Raw genomic sequence first — 17,674 nt, 5'->3', positions numbered from 1 at the left:
TAAGCAGTCTGAGAACCATTTCGCCAGGGGCAGACATCTTTGTATCTACTGTACTTTAAGGTCACTAAGATACTGAGCTGTACAAATCAACATTTCATCAGGCAGGGCACAGTGGCACACACTTTAATCTTACCACTCAACAAGCAGAAACAGGCATGCTACAGGGAATCTGATCACACTATGAACCCCGAGACTGTTATTTACTGAGAGAGGGCATTGCTTCCGGGACGGCAGCTGAATGGGAAGGTCAGCTGGGTGAGCTAGCAGGTTTTCACCCGGCATCTGGCTCCCCAGTCTTCACTGATAAAATCAAATGATTGAGATTTTTGTTTAAAAACAACACGGGCAAACCTGTGGTCCCACGCTAGCCTGGTATACCAACTTCACCAACTGCTGATGAAAGACCCTGTCTAAAAAGGATAAATCCACGCTTCTTCATCAAACTGTTATACTCACTTAGGCTCAGCATTATTCCCAGGAGCAAAAAGACAGATGTCCCCAAGTTCCTGTCTACAGACAGTGACTAAGATGTGTTAGATACGTGTGAGGGAAAAGCTCAAGGTGAAGAGAAGCCTCTGGGATCCCAACTTTCTTTATGAAGTTACAATACTGATGAAGTCACTTGGCTTTGTAAAGTACCTCTCAGCCGGCTGTGGTGGCTCATGCCTGTAACATCAGTATTTGGGAGACAAATGAAGGTGGATCACAAGTTTGATGCCAGCCTGGACTAAATACTACAAAAAGCAAACCAAACCAAAACCAAAAAACAAAACTCTAACAACAACAATATCCCAAAGACAAGGCTGAGGAGACTGTTCAGTGGGTGAGATTCTGGCTACCCAGGCATGAGAAGTTTAGTTCAAACCCCCAGAATCCTAAACTTCAAACCCCCAGAATCCATTTAAAGCCAGGTGGGCATGCACTCCGTCTTCACGGTGGATGGGTGCAGAGACAGGGTTTCTGGGGCTCACAGAACAGCTAGCCTGCTATATAGAGTGGCAACCAATGAAGACCACCAACCCCTAAGGTTGTCCTCCAGACATTTCCAGGCCCATTAGGCACATGCACACAGTCACTGCACACAGACACACACACAGACACACACACACAGACACACACATACAGACACACACACACACACACACACACACACGCATGCATGCAATCAAACACACAAAGGTTAAAAAAAACAAAAAAAAATCTATGTGGTGATACTGAGTGATTTTCAAGGCAAGGTCTTAGCAAACACTGAACTCTTTCAAATCACTCCTGCTGCCATGTAATAAAGTCTAGCTAAACTTCAGAACAACAAAAAGATCATGTGGAAACGGAGAATCAGCTGATGGCAACCCCAGAGTCTCAGACTCTAATAACGGCCTATTACACACTCCAAAAGCAGTCAGTTGCCAGAGGCTGCGGCCTCCTGAGTGACCTTTTACAGAGAAACAGAACTGCCAGGGCAAACTCATTTTTCCACGCTACTGGATGATAATTTATGATTGAATGCTAAGATTACTGGGTGTTGGACAGAAAAAAAGAAAAAAAAAAGTTCTTCATTGAAAAAAAAAAATGTATGACTAGTGGTCTCATTTTCATAGATCTGAACAAACTGTAACATCCAATGGTAGCCCAGGTCAAATCTTTATGGCATCAGAAATACCCTGGAGAGAGATTAGGACAGAATATTCATAAAGAAACCCATAGGTAAAGCTGGAAGATTTCTTTGTGTTTTCTTTCTTTTTTCTTTTTTTCTGTGTTTGATTTTTCAAGAGACAGGCTTTCTTTGTGTTGCCCTGGCTGTCCTGGAACTCACTCTGTAGACCAGGCTGGCCTTGAACCCAGAGATCTGCCTGCCTCTGCCTCCCAAGTGCTGGAATTACTGCATCCCAAGTACTGGTGTGCTGCCACCACTGCCCAGCTGAGAGGATTTTTAAAAAATACTTCTTATAAGTAGTTTTCACAAGATTATGTCATTCCTTCACTCAACCAACACCAGATGTTTTTCCAATAGGCTGATTTTCTTGCCAGAATCCAAAAGGAAAAACATTTTTGTATGCTAAATAAATCTGAAGAAAAATAAGCTTACAATTTCTCCACCTGACGTAACTGCTCTTTAGAAACAAACTATGGCCAGTGTATTACCACACCATGCCTAAACCTTTTCTAACAAAGACACCTCTAGATAAAAACACACGCACATTACACTAGGGCACGCTTTCTGCACTGCACACCTTTTAACATCTGACTCAATAGGACATATTATGCTTGTCTCCATCTTGTCTGCCAGCACCTCTCTGCATGCACTTTAGATAAGGTTGTTTTGTGCATACAGTATATACATGCACATGCACACCTGTCCACTGCATGCATGGGTAAGAAGAGGATGTCCGGTGCAAGGGTCTTTCACTCATCTGGAGATGTTTTCCAGCTAGGCTGACCAGGCAGTAAGCTCTAGCAACTCTCCCTGCTCTGTTCCCCAGGCCCAGTGCTGGAGTTACAGGTGTGTGCCAGACCTCATATGGCTTTTCCATGGGTGCTCAGGGTCCAAACGTGGGAATCACAATATGCTTTACATGCACCAAGCCATTTCCTGTGCTCTCTTTATACCTTCATTCTGGTTTTCTGTTCAGTATTTTGTCTCCATACTTGGTTTTACTGTTCCAGGCAACATTTTAGGTCCCTGAGGACACCTGTTCAATTCCCAGGACTCACATTGTGGAAGGAGAAAAACACCTCTGCAAGTTGTCCTCTGACGTCCACACAACACTGTGGCATATGCTAAATAAATGTAGTATTTTAATAAAATCATACAAACTGTATCAGTCCTGCCTTCTGGAGACATAATTACATAAACCACCATTTGAGACTGTTATAAGAATTTAGGAGACAGTGGTATGGTGGATCCGGTAACTGTGGTAGAGATGGAGAGAAATAGTTGGATTCTTGCATGAAGGTCAGGAAGAAGCCCTTTCTTGCAGCAGGTGGTGGCGCACGTCTTTAATCCCAGCACTTGGGAGGCAGAGGCAGGCAGACTTCTGAGTTCGAGGCCAGCCTGATCTACAGAGTGAGTTCCAGGACAGCCAGGGCTACACAGAGAAACCCTGTCTCGAAAAAACAAAACAACAACAACAAAAAAATTATGTCTCCAGAAAGCAGGAGTGAACTTTACTTCGGAGGCAAATCGGGGTTTTAAGGATGCTAGGCAGACAATCTTTTATTGGGGTTCATCTCGGGCTCAACATGCTATTTCCAAAGAACAAGCTATATAATGTTCCTCTTCTGATCCAACAGGTCCTTGTGGCTTATTTTACCAGAAACAACTCCAGAGTCTAAGGTCCTCAAGGCCATTCATACTCTTCCCTCCCCCAACACACCAGCAATCCTCACTGATAAGTCTCTGCCCTTCCCTTTGGTCCCAGAAAGTAATAGCATTTTACATGTTATCCTTCATACCTATCTCCCCTAACTAGAATTTAAACTCCACTACAAGAAGATTTTGTCTGTTTTGTTCATTTTTACATCTCCTGGTATTCATAACAGCAGGCACATACAAGGTACTCAGTAAATATTTGATGACTGAATTAGTCACTTACGTGGAACGGAACTGGATGTGGTGATGCATGCCATAATCCTAGCACTTGGGAAGCTGACACTGCTGAATGATCATGAATTTCAAGTCGGTGGGGGGAGGGGCCGGGTGGGATGGGCAGGGCAGGGCTACAAAGCTGGAAAGCTGTATTGTTGGCTAGAGAGGATGCTGGAGCAGGTGAGAGCTGGTCTGACAAGTGGTGTTGGATCCTGGGACCCACAGAGGAAAAGAGGCTTTCAAGTTTTTCTCTGACTTTCACATGTGCTCTGTGACACACATGTACCCAGCCCCTCTTACAGATGCAAGAGTGCCTCGGAGTATCTCTACGTACTGGGTGTGGTGGCGTGTGCACCTTTAATTCTAGCACTGAGGAGGCAGAGGCAGGTGGGGAGCAAGGAAGTCCTGAGCGAGTGTGTATTGTTGACAAGGACTGAAGCCTCAGACTCCCAGGAACGGCAAAGTTTCCTCCGCTGAGTTTTGGAGGCATGCCAGATTACAAGGGCTTATGAACCAATTGCCCAGTGTGTGCCAACCTAGCAAATGTGACTTCTTTCTCTAGGATGACTGTAGCCTGAAACGCCCCTATGGAGAACTCTTACCCCACCCTTCTTGTATGAGACACACTAAACTAAAGCCAGTTAGGGGGCTGGTGTAGCAAAGGGCCTGGGATCTAGAGTCCCAGAATGTGCACCCTTGGCTATTAGTACGTTCAAAGCCAGAGCAGGATACAAAGAATACGTAGTGTTGGTAACTGAACAGATAGAATAATAGTAGGAGGTCAGAAATAGACCTATCCTGGGTTTATACAGTGAGACCCAATCTCAAAAGACTGTAGAAATAAGAAACTGGCAATAGTCACATACTCCTGTAATCCCAACACTTAGTAAAGGGAGACAAGATGGACTGCTCAAGGCCAGCCTCGCCTACACTGGATTCTGTGGGCAACCTGGTCTTTTAAGACATGAAACTGTCTTAAAAATAGCAGTAGCCGGGCAGTGGTGGCACACACCTTTAATCCCAGCAGTTGGGAGGCAGAGGCAGGCGAATTTCTGAGTTCAAGGCCAGCCTGGTCTACAGAGTGAGTTCCAGGACAGCCAGGGCTACACAGAGAAACCTTGTCTCGGAAACAAACAAACAAAAAATAAACAACAAAAAACACCACAACAACATTGGGAAAACAGACTATTGTAGCATCTGTTTTCTAATCTATAAAGTAAGAAAACGAGGGGCTGGAGATGATGGCTCAGAGGTCAGGGCACCTGCTACTCTTCAGAGGACCTGGGTGCTACTCCCAGCACCTACACGGCAGCTCATAGCTGCCCATAACTCCAGTTCCAGGAGACTCAATGCTCCCTTCTGGTCTCTGGAGACACCAGGCACACATGTGGTGCACAGACATACATGCATGTAAAATATTCATACACAGAAAATAAAATGAAATTTTACAGTATTTACCTTTTAATACTAAGTTCAAATCAAATCATAAATAGAAACATACTATTTAATGTGTAGCACTCATACACATAAACACTATTCTCCAACTAAGTTATTATAAATGTCAACATGTTGTTTAATGTATCAAACACTATTAGTTTATTATTTCAAGACCTGGAGAGGGGTGGGTATATATGTGTGTGTGTGGGTGTGGGTGTGGGTGTGGGTGTGGGTGTGGGTGTGTGTGTGTATGTTCATGCGCTTGCTTACAATGCTTGATGCTCTATGTCCAAACTACCAGGTCAACACAAAAATAAGTTTAAAATATTGTTACTTGAGTTAATTTTTAAAATAGTTGACTTTCTGGGGCAGGATCAGCAAAATATTCTATATATGAGGTTCATCCTTATAAAGAGTAATTCCTAACTTGAATAATTCCTAAATTGTTTTAGAAGACATATCCCTTGTCTCTGTCTTAAAATTTAAAGAAGAAAAAGAGGAGGAGGAAAAGGAGGAGGAAGAGGAAGAGGAAGAAGAGAAAACCTGAGTCAGGGGGAGAGCTCAGAGACAGGGCATCTGTCTGGTGCTTGAGGCCCTAGACAAAAACAAAACAAAACAAAACAAAAATCAAACAAGAAAAACCAAACCCAACCCCACTATGTAACTAATTACACACTTCACAATAAAGTTCAGAATCACTAGTGAGCGAGTGCTACCTCTTAGCTAGGCCTTTCTATCCCTGTTTCTTTCCTGGTTAAATCTCTAGTGGATGTCCAGCCTCAGAGAAGCAGCAACTTTAATTAGCTGTCTCATTAAAAGTGTGTTTCTGAGCCAGGCATTGTGGTGTACACCTTTGCTCCCAGCACTTGGGAGGTAGACGTAGGTAAATCTCTGAGTTCAAGGCTAACCTGGTTGGCAGAGCAAGTTTCAGGACTGCCAGAGCTACATAGTTCAAAGGTTCTCAACCTTCCTAACGATGTGGCCCTTTAATACAACTCATGTTGTAGTGACCCCCAACCATAAAATCTCTTTTACTGCTGCTTCACAAGTGTAATCTTGCTGCTGTTACAAATCACAAGGTAAATAACTGTATGTGACCTGGGATCGTGACCCACAGGCTGAGAAACTACTGTTTTAGGGGATGTGTAATGTGCAAAAAAAAAAAAATTGTGTCAATTTTTTTTTTGTTTTGTTTTGTTTTTTTCGAGACAGGGTTTCTCTGTATAGCCCTGGCTGTCCTGGAACTCACTCTGTAGACCAGGCTGGCCTTGAACTCAGAAATCCGCCTGCCTCTGCCTCCCAAGTGCTGGGATTAAAGGCGTGCGCCACCACCGCCCGGCTTGTATCAATTTTGAAGGCCACACAGGTCCCCCACACAGGTCTCCAGTTATAGTAAAGAAAATTCATTTTCAACTATTTCTCCTTAATAATATAATCATAACTCAGAAACCACTACTAAACAGCAAGTGTTTGGTGTTTAATTTCTACATAACCTCAATTCAACTCCTGTTATCACAAGGAAATAGATATTGGAAATCTTATTTTAAAGCCATAAAGACAAACGTAAAGGTTTTCCTCAGGTCTTAGGTCTCCTGAGATCCTGATTCCTGTACTTAAACCACAGCATCCAGTCTGGGTAAGAGACCAATAAGCTGTTCTGTAACTTGTCACTCAGTGCCTGTAATTCACCATCTCAGAGACAAGGTCTCTGCAAATACAATCACTTCTGGACTGATGGCCTGAGTGTTCTCAGTCACCTCTGACAGACCATGAGGAGGCCTGAGGTTAGACTTCCAGCACTGTAAAACTACAGGAATAAAGTAACACAGTAAACATCATTATTCTCTTATGTTTTGATACAAGGTCTTGATTTAAAAACATAGACTAGCCTTGAACTCATTATATAGCCCAGGTTGGTCTTAAAATGACAACAATCCCCCTGCCTTAGCTCTCATTCAGAGCTGACTGTCTCCACTGTTTGTTCCATTTGTGAGACAAGGTCTCAAGCATGCGGGTGCTGACCTACGTAGCTGAGGATGCCCTTCTGATCTGCCGGCCTCCGCTCCATGTTTACATGGAGCTCAGAAGGACTTGCACCCAGGGCCTTGCGCTAAACAGATATTCACTCAATTGAACTCCATTCCCACCTCCTCTGTTCTTTAAGGAATGTGCTGACTTAGCAAAGCTGTACTTTTCTGTTGGACTTTTAAGGGCAGGTCTACATTTCAGAGGCGTTTATATAACAGAAGATCAGTTGTTACTAAGAATATTGAATATTAATGAAGCCTCTTATCTTTGTATGTTATAGTTCATGATGATGTACTAGGAAATTATAGCATTACAACATATTCTAATTTATTCAAAGAGAATTTCAAAACATCAGTTTTCTACAAGTGGACTGCAGAAATAAGTTGTAATGCGGTTTTCTTCATACATAAACACAGAGCCACATTCGGAGCAGAAAAACAAGTTTTAAGCAGCTGACAGGGATGAGCATTGTATAGGCACCACAGGCTCCTTCAGAGGGTCTCGTTCTGAAAGGGATCTAAATGCATCTCTTGCCTACATTCAATTCCATCATAGCATTAGTTTCTACAATTAGCAAGCGAAGAATGGCCAGTTTCCGGGGTGAAGGCTGACTGATCCAGTGTTTTAAAATGTCAACTTACAATTCAGCGCCATCGTCTCCTCCCAGCAGACAGTCACCATGCCTGCCTAGCACTGAGCACAATAATGCTCGGCCGGCCGGCCGGCCGAATGAAACACTGCAACTACTGCTGCATGCACTACCACTCAGACTAAGACTGAGGCACTCTAGCTTATTAACAAACAAGAAAACTGTATCTACTCAGGAGATGACTAGTTACATCCCTCACTTTGTAAAAGACCTTTTCCTCTAAACAGTAAATTCTTACTTAGAGAGTGTGGGGTTGCACACTTAAAATCCCAACACTTGGGAGGTGAAAGGAAGAGAATTAGAAATCTGAGGTCATCATTAACTACATGATCCCCTGCTCTCAAAGATCAAACCTAGCTAGGTGTAGTGTGCACTCTTGGGATGCAGAAGCAGGGGAACTGAGCTGAAGGCCGGCTAGGCAAGCCAGGGCTACACAGTGAGACAACTGTCTCAAAAGACAACAGCAGCAGCAACAAAACACCAAAAATAAACAGTGAGGTATTTTAAGGTTTTTAAAATATTAAGTTACAAAAAGCCTATTCATAAACACTCATGTGCTACAAGGCCCCAAACAATAGGCACATGTCACTTGTGCCTTCACTGTATGGCAGGCAGGTTGCTCATGCCACACAGTTAGAATTCAGTCCTCACGGTGGAGGCATTATATTTCTTACAGGGACTGAACATCAGAGACTCAATGAGATTAATCTGAAGAACTTCTGCAAGGTCACATGGCTGGTGACTAGAAATGCCACTGTTCAAATCCCATCTTCAAAGCTAATGACGGTAGATAGGCCCTATAAATATGAATAAATCCACAATTACTAACTATAAGAATCACAGCTCCAAACTCCAGGCCATCACACAATCACACCCATCTCTCAGCAAAAACATCCACTCGGTCACTAATGGTGCAGACTCCCACTCCCACCTCACCCTTCCGAAGTCTACTTTTATCAGAGAATTCAGGGCAGAAACAGTCACGGTATTCAAAGCATCATATTAAGATTACAAAGGCTAATTTGTAAGGTAATTTGTTTCATCTCACTGCGAGAATCACAGTACGTAATCTTAGAGTGTAGACAATGAAGCCTGGAAAGGGAACTTGAAAGTAATAACCATATGAGTGACACTAGAATTGCACCAGTGTATTATATACAATGAAACACGAATATATACATGTAAGAATACTTTTGTAAAAACTCCATTTTTAACTATGTATGTGTATGTGTGTGCACATGTATGAGCATATGCTAGCACGCGCATGACTGCAGCGCCCTAAGCAGGCCAGAGGAACTAGGTTATAGGTGTTTGTGAGTCACTGGACGTGGGTTCTAAGAACTGAACATAGGTCCACTGGAAAAGGAGTACATGCTCTCTTCCTCTAAGCTCTCTCTCCAGGCCCCATACATGAACACTCTGTAAGCCTCAGGGCAGTGACACACTTGAATCCCTACCTACTTGATAGGCTGAGACAGGAGAATTCTAACAATTCTCCAAGAGACTCCAAGAGTTCTAACATCACAGGAAACCCTATCTATAGTACATTTTAAAACAGTTTCAAAATCGGGAAGACTCTGGCCCAGACCTGTTATTATTATGCTCCTTGAGACAGGGTCTAGCTCTGCAGCCCAAGCTAGCCTATAGAAATCCTCTTGCTTCCTTGTGCTGGGTCACAAGTCTGTGATCCACCACATCTAGCAAAAATGCATTTTAGCCGGGCAGTGGTGGTGCACACCTTTGATCCCAGCACTTGGGAGGCAGAGGCAGGCAGATTTCTGAGTTCGAGGCCAGCCTGGTCTACAGAGTGAGTTCCAGGACAGCCTGGAACCCAGAGAAACCCTGTCTTGGAAAAAAAAGTGTGTTTTAATAGTTCACAAATCAACAATTTCCTTTTATAAACTCTATATGATACCTTAACATTTTTATTTTCCTATTGAAATTAGTTTCAAATTTTAAATATTAAAAGATATAAGTGAGGTGGTTCAAAAAATAGAATGATGTGAAACCATTTTTTGTGCTTTGTTTTTTGAAACAGGCCTTCTTCCTCTGGATCTTACATGGTAGCCCAGGCTGGCCTAGAAAATGAGGCAATTCTACTGTCTCAGCCTCCAGAATATGGGGACTACAGACTTGAGTCACCATGTCCAGCTTTGTTCTCCTCCATGACTCTTCTAAGCCTCCTCTTCCATAAACTGCTTGACAGCCCCTCCTAGACCCGCACAAATCTCTGCAAATCCTTGGTGTAACGTTTTTTAATTGTTCACCAGCAGGCACTACAAATCTTTTCCTTTTTCTTTTCCTCAGTAACATTTATACGTTTGGTTTTTTTCTTTTCATGTATGCGATTATTTTGCCTAGACTATATGCCTGTGTATATCACGTGTATGTCTTATGACCACGGAGGCCAGAGGAGGGCCCTGGATCCTCTGGAACTGGAGTTACATGTGGGTGCTGAGAATGGAACTCTGGAACAGCAGCCAGTGCTCTTAACTGTTTGTCCCTGGCTGTCCTGAAACTTGCTCTGTAGATCAGGCTAGCCTTGAACTCAAAGATCTGCCTGCCTCTGTCTCCTGAGTGCTGGGATTAAAGGTGTGCATAAACGGTGCCCAGCTAAGAGTCAAAGTCAGTCAGGATATACTGAGTCGGTAATAACTTTGTTGTGCCTGTCAACAAGGAACCACATAGGTGTAAGAACCAGTGCACTGTGACTGGCCATAATCTAGTAGTCTTTCTTTATTTTTTTCTTTTTGCCTTTCCCCCAATAAAATCACACTGCAAACAGAGCACCTAGAATGAGCTCTGACCATGGTATCTCATCACTGTAAACTTTAAGTAAACCTTAGTTCTTCTGTCTGCATCCTGCAGTGGATCTTAAAAGTTATACCAACAGGAGCCAGCTAGATGGCTCAGCAGGTAAAGGGGCTTAGCACCCAGCCTAGAACTCAGGTTCCATCCCCAGGGCCCACGTGTGATGGGAGAGAACTGACTCCAGCAAGTTGTCCATTAACCTCTAAGACCCGCCAACCCCATAAATATAATTTTAAAAATCTTTTTAAAGTTATACCAAGGGCTGGAGAGATGGCTCAGTGGTTAACAGCAATGACTGACTGCTCTTCCAGAGGTCCTGAGTTCAATTCCCAGCAATCACATAGTGGCTCACAACCATATTTAAGGGAATCTGATGCCCTCTTTGGGTGTTTCTGAAGATAGCAACAGTGTACTCACAGAAAATAAATAATTCTTTAAGAAAAAAAAAAGTTTATTAAAAAAATAAAGTTACACCAACAAACATCATAGTTCTGCAATTGGTATATTTGATTGTACATCATTTGGACAGACATCTGGTATACTGCTGAACTTCATCTCCACATGTGATTGCTGTCTTACCCCCCAGGCATGCCCCACAACAATCTACTCATTTTTACAATGTTGCACGTTTCTTTCTCAGTGTAACCACCAACTCCTGAGGCTGAGAGGTAGACAGAAGAAACTGCCAGTATGTTTCCTATTTAACCAAATCTTTGTCTACTATAATCTAATGGAACAGGTGACTTTAACCTCACAGCAATGTAAAGGACTAAGCAAATGGTTAAAGACATTCCTGATTGCAACTGTCAGCTATGGCCAAGACATAAGTAAGGCCAAGATAGCCCCTTAATATCAAGTTTGTAGAAATATTTAGATAAAAAAAAAAGGCTGCTTACTAGATAAGAGGTTACTTCCCTATCCCTATAATTTACACACCTACCAGGTACTTCATAGACCCAGAAAAAATTATTCATTAATGTCATTTTGCTTATCCAAACTTTTGGAAAGCTAATGCAAAGTAAAAGAGCGCTTGCCTAGCATGCGCGTGTGCGTGTGTGTTTGGGGGTGGGAGGTGGGAGAGAGATGTCTTTATTTTGAAAATCACAAAACTCAGAAAAATGAATCAAGTATAAATGATATCCCACAACCCAGTATAAAGCTCCACCGTCAGCTGTGACTGCATTAGAATCCTTCCCTTTTTGTTTTGCAAAACAGGGTTTCACTCTGTAGTCCCGGTTGTCCTTGAACACACAGAGATGGTCCTACCTCTGGTCCTGCCTCTGGTGTGCACCATCACTGCCCAGCTACATCAGAATCCTTCTATCAAGTAGACTAAAAAGCATTAAGAAACCATATTATAAAATTACAACTGGCTATCTTCCCAGTTAGCATCTCCTTGAGGGCCTAACCCAAAAGTTCACTGAGCCTAAAGGGTCGGGGAGGAAAAGGGCACCGAGACGCCGTCCTTGGACAAGCACTTAAGTCTAGTCGGGGGAAGAATGGTCCTTCTTCCCTCCCTCCCTTGGGTTTCCCTGCTGGCTTACAATATTTTACTTTGAATGTCTAAAAATACTCTTCCAGACCAACAGTCCTAGACTGGTTTTGAGTACTGAAATTTTTAATTCTGGTTCCAACTTGTTACAAGTAGGAAACAGTATTTCAAGGGACAGGAGTGGATCTGCAGCCAGTGACAAAAGTACTCATTTATCTGAAGGGAAAATGAGGTCAAGGTTTGAAATGGACTTTAGAGATTAAAATGTATTTTATGTTTTTTTTTTATTTTATTTTTACATATTGACCCTGGGCTTCACTCATGCTAGACAAGTGTCCTGTCACCATGTACTATATACCTTCCTCAGAACAGAACGGCCTGGGCTCAGAGAGGTCAGCTCCCAGCACCTATCAGACCCTTTGTAATTCCAGCAAAAAAGGACCTGAAAATCTTTTTTTTGTTTGTTTGGGTTTTTTTTGTTTGTTTGTTTGTTTTTCGAGACAGGGATTCTCTGTGTAGTCCTGGCTGTCCTGGAACTCACTCTGTAGACCAGGCCAGCCTTGAACTCAGAAATCCGCCTGCCTCTGCCTCCCAAGTGCTGGGATTTAAGGCGTGCGACACCACCGCCTGGCAGACCTGAAAATCTTATCTAGGCTCCATGGACACACACACACACACACACACACACACACACACACACACATACACACACAGGGCAGGCATGCACACACACAAATAAAATAAATCATAAAAAATTCAAAGATTCAAAGGCTGGGCATGATGGTGATCCCAACAGTCCAGAAAGTGAGGCAGGAAGATCTGTGAACTCCAGGCCAGCCTTGTCTGCATAGTGAGTTCTAAGCCAGCCGGGGATACTCAGTAATACTGTTTCAAAAATAAATAAATAAATAAATAAATAAATAAATAAATAAATAAATAAATAGATAGATTCAACAGCATGGGCTGCCTGGCCAGGTGGTGTAGGTCTATAGTCCCAGTTTCTGAGGAGTATATAAGGAGCCAATGCTCAACAAACTGAGAAGGCTAAGGCCATCCTGTACAACTTAGTAAGACACTATCTCAAAAAAGGGGGGGAGGGTTGGTTGTAGCAAATTAGGAAAGCACATGTCCGGTGTGGGCAAAGTGTATTTAATATTTGACATCATTACTAATATTAACAGCATACTGAAAAATGATCTGCAATAGATGGATACTAGCATTTGAAAATGTGAATACTTTCAACACAAATGATGACCTAGTTGGGCGTGGCAGCTCATTCAAGAAGCTGGAAAGAGGGTCCTAAGAGGTTCCATAGCTTCCAATCTGAGCTCCGGAACAAGGCCTAGTGACACTATGGTATGCGGTATTACATATTTATGAGAAACCCAGTAAAGTATAATAAAAAATAATGAATACAGAATCAATGTTTCCAAAATAGAGCCTTTCATTTCCTAACTTATGGTCTTAACATCTCCAGGCACTGATTACAAAATAACTTAATATCAGCTAATGTAACACTATGGCTGCTGGCTGGCTTTCTTTCTTTCTTTCTTTCTTTCTTTCTTTCTTTCTTTCTTTCTTTCTTTCTTTCTTTCTTGTATGTGAGTACACTGTTGCTGTCTTCAGACACACCAGGAAAGGGCTTCAGATCCCATTACAGATGGTTGTGAGCCACCATGTGGTTGCTGGGAATTGAACTCAGGACCTCTGGAAGAGCAGTCAGTGCTCTTCACCACTGAGCCATCTCTCCAGCCCAACACTATGGCTTTTTAAAAACATTAAGTTTTTTTTTTTTTTTTTTCAAAGTAAACTAAAGTAAGGACTTTCCCCCAATACCATGGTATCTTTATTATGGACCTATTAGACACATGATAAAGTAGAGACTGAACTAAAAAAAAAAAATCTCAATTTGGATCTAAGGGCAGGACTAGATATTAGAAATGTGTCTCTTGTCAATCTTGGTAATGTTGGTTAACACACTTAAAATGAAAGACACACTCATTAATTTGACAGCATATACGAAATATATTCGATGAATTTTAGGAAAATCACTTTTCCATACATTTAGTTGGCTTTATGGTACAACAGAACAAGAGGAAAATATTGAGTGTAAAAAATAGAGAGCCAGGAAGTAGTGGCACAAATTTAATCCCAGCACTAGGGAGGCAGAGGCAGGTAGCTCTCCGAGTTCGAGGCCAGCCTGGTCTACAAGAACGAGTACAAAAGACAGCCAGAGTTACACAAAAAACAAACAAAACAAGATAGAGATTGAGGAGCTGGAGAGACGGCTCAGTGGTTGAGCCCATTTAACTGCTCTTGGAGGGAAACAGGATTAGCTCACAACACCAGTATCAGGGGGTTCACCATCGCCTGTAATGCTAGATCCAGTGGAATCCTACTTGTCTGACCGCCACAGGCACCTGCACTCTCAGGCATGCACATGTAAATGTACACTCACACACTCATGCATTCACAAAATATATCTCTAAAAAGAAACAATGAAATCCTCTCCCCTGCCTCTGAGATTATAATCCTGGTCCTCTACTATTAAGCTGTACAACTTCATCACCTTAACTGTAATGGTCCTAACTTCCCGTGAATGTAAGAATTATAAGAACCAAGTTTAGGTAGCATCTATAGTGGACTCTGAGGCAAGAGGATGGTTGGAAGTTCCATGGCAGCCGGGGTAACTTTCTGGCCATCCTAGGGTATGGAGAAATGGCTTGGGAGCTAAGAGCACTTGCAGCTCTTGGCCAGAACCAGGGCTCAGATTCTATCACCAACAAGGTGGCTCACAACCACCTGTAACTTCAGTTCCAGGGGATCCAGTGACACCCTGTGACCTCTGTGGGCACCAGGCAGGCATGAGTTGCACACATGCATGCAGGCAAAACAATCACACCTGTAAAATAAAGTGTATCTTTAAAATATTTTAATGAAAAAAAAAAAACCCTACACACATACACACAAAGTAACTGAGCTAGGAACATGAAGTCTTACATCGCTGGATCTTTTATTCTCTATCCTAGAGTCACCTGCTTGGCTTTACACAGATGCTGCAGGTTTGGCTTATATAACCAGTGATCTCGCTTTAATTTTTTTTCCTTCAGGGGCAGTTTGGGAGGGAGGACACACAGTTTGAATGGAGGATCTCATTCTATAGCTCAGGCTGGCCTGAAACTCACTATGTAAACCGGACTGATTGGAACTGGGGGCAAATCCTCTTCAGTCTCCCAAGGGCGGGATTACAGTTCCCAGCCACTAGGCTCTGTTTAATGTAAAAGCTTCTCTGTATCTCTGGCTCTGAGAGAAAGACAGAAAGCATGTGGCCTCTGATCTCAGCATTCAAGAAGAAAACATTCCCAAACTGGACACTGTGGCACATGCCTGGAATCCCAGCACTCAAGAGACAGTTCCAGGCTACTTTGAGCTAAATAACGAAAATTTCTTTAAAAAAAAAAAGGGGGTGAGGTACTTGTAGAATCTTGTGCTGGGTCCCCAGGACCCCAAACAAAGTAAAACCACTCAAACACATTAAAACATTCTCCACAAAGAGAAGGTTACAATGCATCAATGCAGAGATTTAAGTCCCTCTCACCCTGGGGTAGGGCAAGAGCCTTTCACTTGTATTAGTCATGCTCACAGTTTGAAATTAGCTATTATTTTTTTGGACATATTTCCAGATCTCACAGAAAGTTTCATTCTGTGATAACCTACTTAGAAATAGTCAGCCTCCTCTAAAGGATTCTCTTAGTTCAGAGGATTTTTCTTTTGTTTTGATTCTCAGACAGGATTTCTCTATGTATGCCTGACGGTCTATGTATGCCTCTATGTATGCCTGGAACTCTCTACGTACACTGGCCTGAACTGGAATATGCAGAGATCAGCCTGCCTCTGACTCTTGAGTGCTGCGCTTAAAGGTGTGCAAACGATAGCCTGATAAGTTTGAGGGTTGAAAAATTCATGAAGCAAGCAGGACAGTGTGGCACATGCCTTTAATCCCAGCACCCCAGAGAAGCTGGCAGATCTCTGAGTTCGAGGCTAACCTGGTCTACAGAGCAAAGTTCCACGACTGCTAGGGCTATACAGAGAAACCCTGTCTCAAAACAAAACAAAACCCCCAAAACAACAACAACAAAAAACCACACACAAAAAACAAAAAACCCTAAAAACTAAAACAGCGCAGCACGGACGGTGGCTCACATCCATGATCCTAGCACTTGGGAGGTGGAGCATCACCTCAAGCTCATGGGCTACATGAGATCCTGTCTCCAGAAAAAGAAAAAAACAAAAAAGGATTTAAAAATTTAAAAACAGCAATATAGCTTTAATGCACAGATGACGATAAGGCTTTCCTCAATCCTCAACTCAAAAGGGAAATTCTCAACTCAAAATAGCAAATTGGTCAAGAACCCACTCAAGCTTTGGACCCTTCCTTTTGACCTCTTCGGGGTAGCCCCAGACTGTCAGGTGTCTAGGGAGTCATTTCAACGGTAAAGACTTTTTCAGTAGTACTGAACTTGAAACCACCATAAACTAATCTTTTTGGCCTCTCTACTTTAGAGCAATACAACGTCTTATGGAAGCACTTTTTATTATTATTATGCTTCTCCCCCAACCCACCATTAAGTTACAAATGAAAACACTAATGCAACCAATGCCATTGGTTTTCTCCACTCCTCACTGCAACTTCGCATTCAAACACTGAATTTACAGTTCCTCCACAGATCTCCCACCTTACTTAATCTGTCTTTATAACTTTAAATATTTTTCTTATACGCTTAAAAAAATACAAAGACTATACAGAAGTTTCATCCCTAGGTGAGACTTTCACCCCAAGCCCACAAACTTTTGTCTCAAACTCATCTTTTAAAGGGAGCTGAAGGGAAACACTGGGTGTTAAAAATACAACGAGAGGAGACAGAAACCCAGCAAGTGAGATGGACACTGAGCCTGGACCCAACACAGGTCAGCCTGAGCCTCTGCCAGAAAAGGCCAGGTAACATTTTCTCTTGTATAAGTTTCTTTGTCTCTCGGCCTACCAATGAAACCTCCTGCACATCACCAAACTATTGTATTTCACCAGTAGTTACAATACTTCCAAAGGAAGCCCTTTCTCGGTCCGTGAATTCTGTTTTAAAGAGCTTTCTGACTATCTACGGTTCAATTCCAAGACTACGATCCTCCTTTTCCCCGAAGACAAACTTAAGACAAAACGAAACAAAACAAAACAAAAAACCCCCCAAGAATGGATTCTCCGAAGGCTCTCAGACCTTCCTTGCATTTTCTGAACAGATATCTAAGTTCCCAATAAACAATGAACCACAAAAGTATACACTAAACGGGGAAGAGGAAGTATTAGAACAATATCCAAACAGCACGAAAACCCCACAGTAGCCCCTATGGTGCCAGTTTGCCACCCCCAACTTCCTACTTCCACCGAGGACTCATCGATTCCCGCTCCGGTGGAGAGAAACGATTCCCGAAGGCAGCCGGCGCTGGCCAGTCGGGGACAGGGTGCTTTCACTGCGTGGTGGAAGGAGGCTAGCCAAGGGCTGGGCAAAGAATGGGAAGCTGGGTGTTATGGGGGAGGGGGGATTTAGGGCGCCAGGGCTAATCCCGGCCAGGGCCCGCGAGTGGAAGGGGCAGCAGGCGAACCTCCCGGAAGGCG

General features: G+C 42.9%; 1 protein-coding gene across 3 annotated transcripts in view; it reads right to left on the bottom strand.

The window, feature by feature from the left end:
* The window catches only part of Fbxl20 (F-box and leucine rich repeat protein 20), a 61,497-nt gene that overhangs the window by 42,675 nt on the left and 1,148 nt on the right, over window positions 1-17,674 (bottom strand). The gene's annotated exons all lie outside the window — the stretch shown is intronic.

The sequence above is a fragment of the Arvicanthis niloticus genome, chromosome 6, assembly GCF_011762505.2.
Source record: "Arvicanthis niloticus isolate mArvNil1 chromosome 6, mArvNil1.pat.X, whole genome shotgun sequence".
In the NCBI taxonomy this organism is placed as follows: domain Eukaryota; kingdom Metazoa; phylum Chordata; class Mammalia; order Rodentia; family Muridae; genus Arvicanthis; species Arvicanthis niloticus.
Note: the sequence above shows the minus strand (reverse complement) of the source record. Positions and strands in the feature narration are given on the sequence as shown.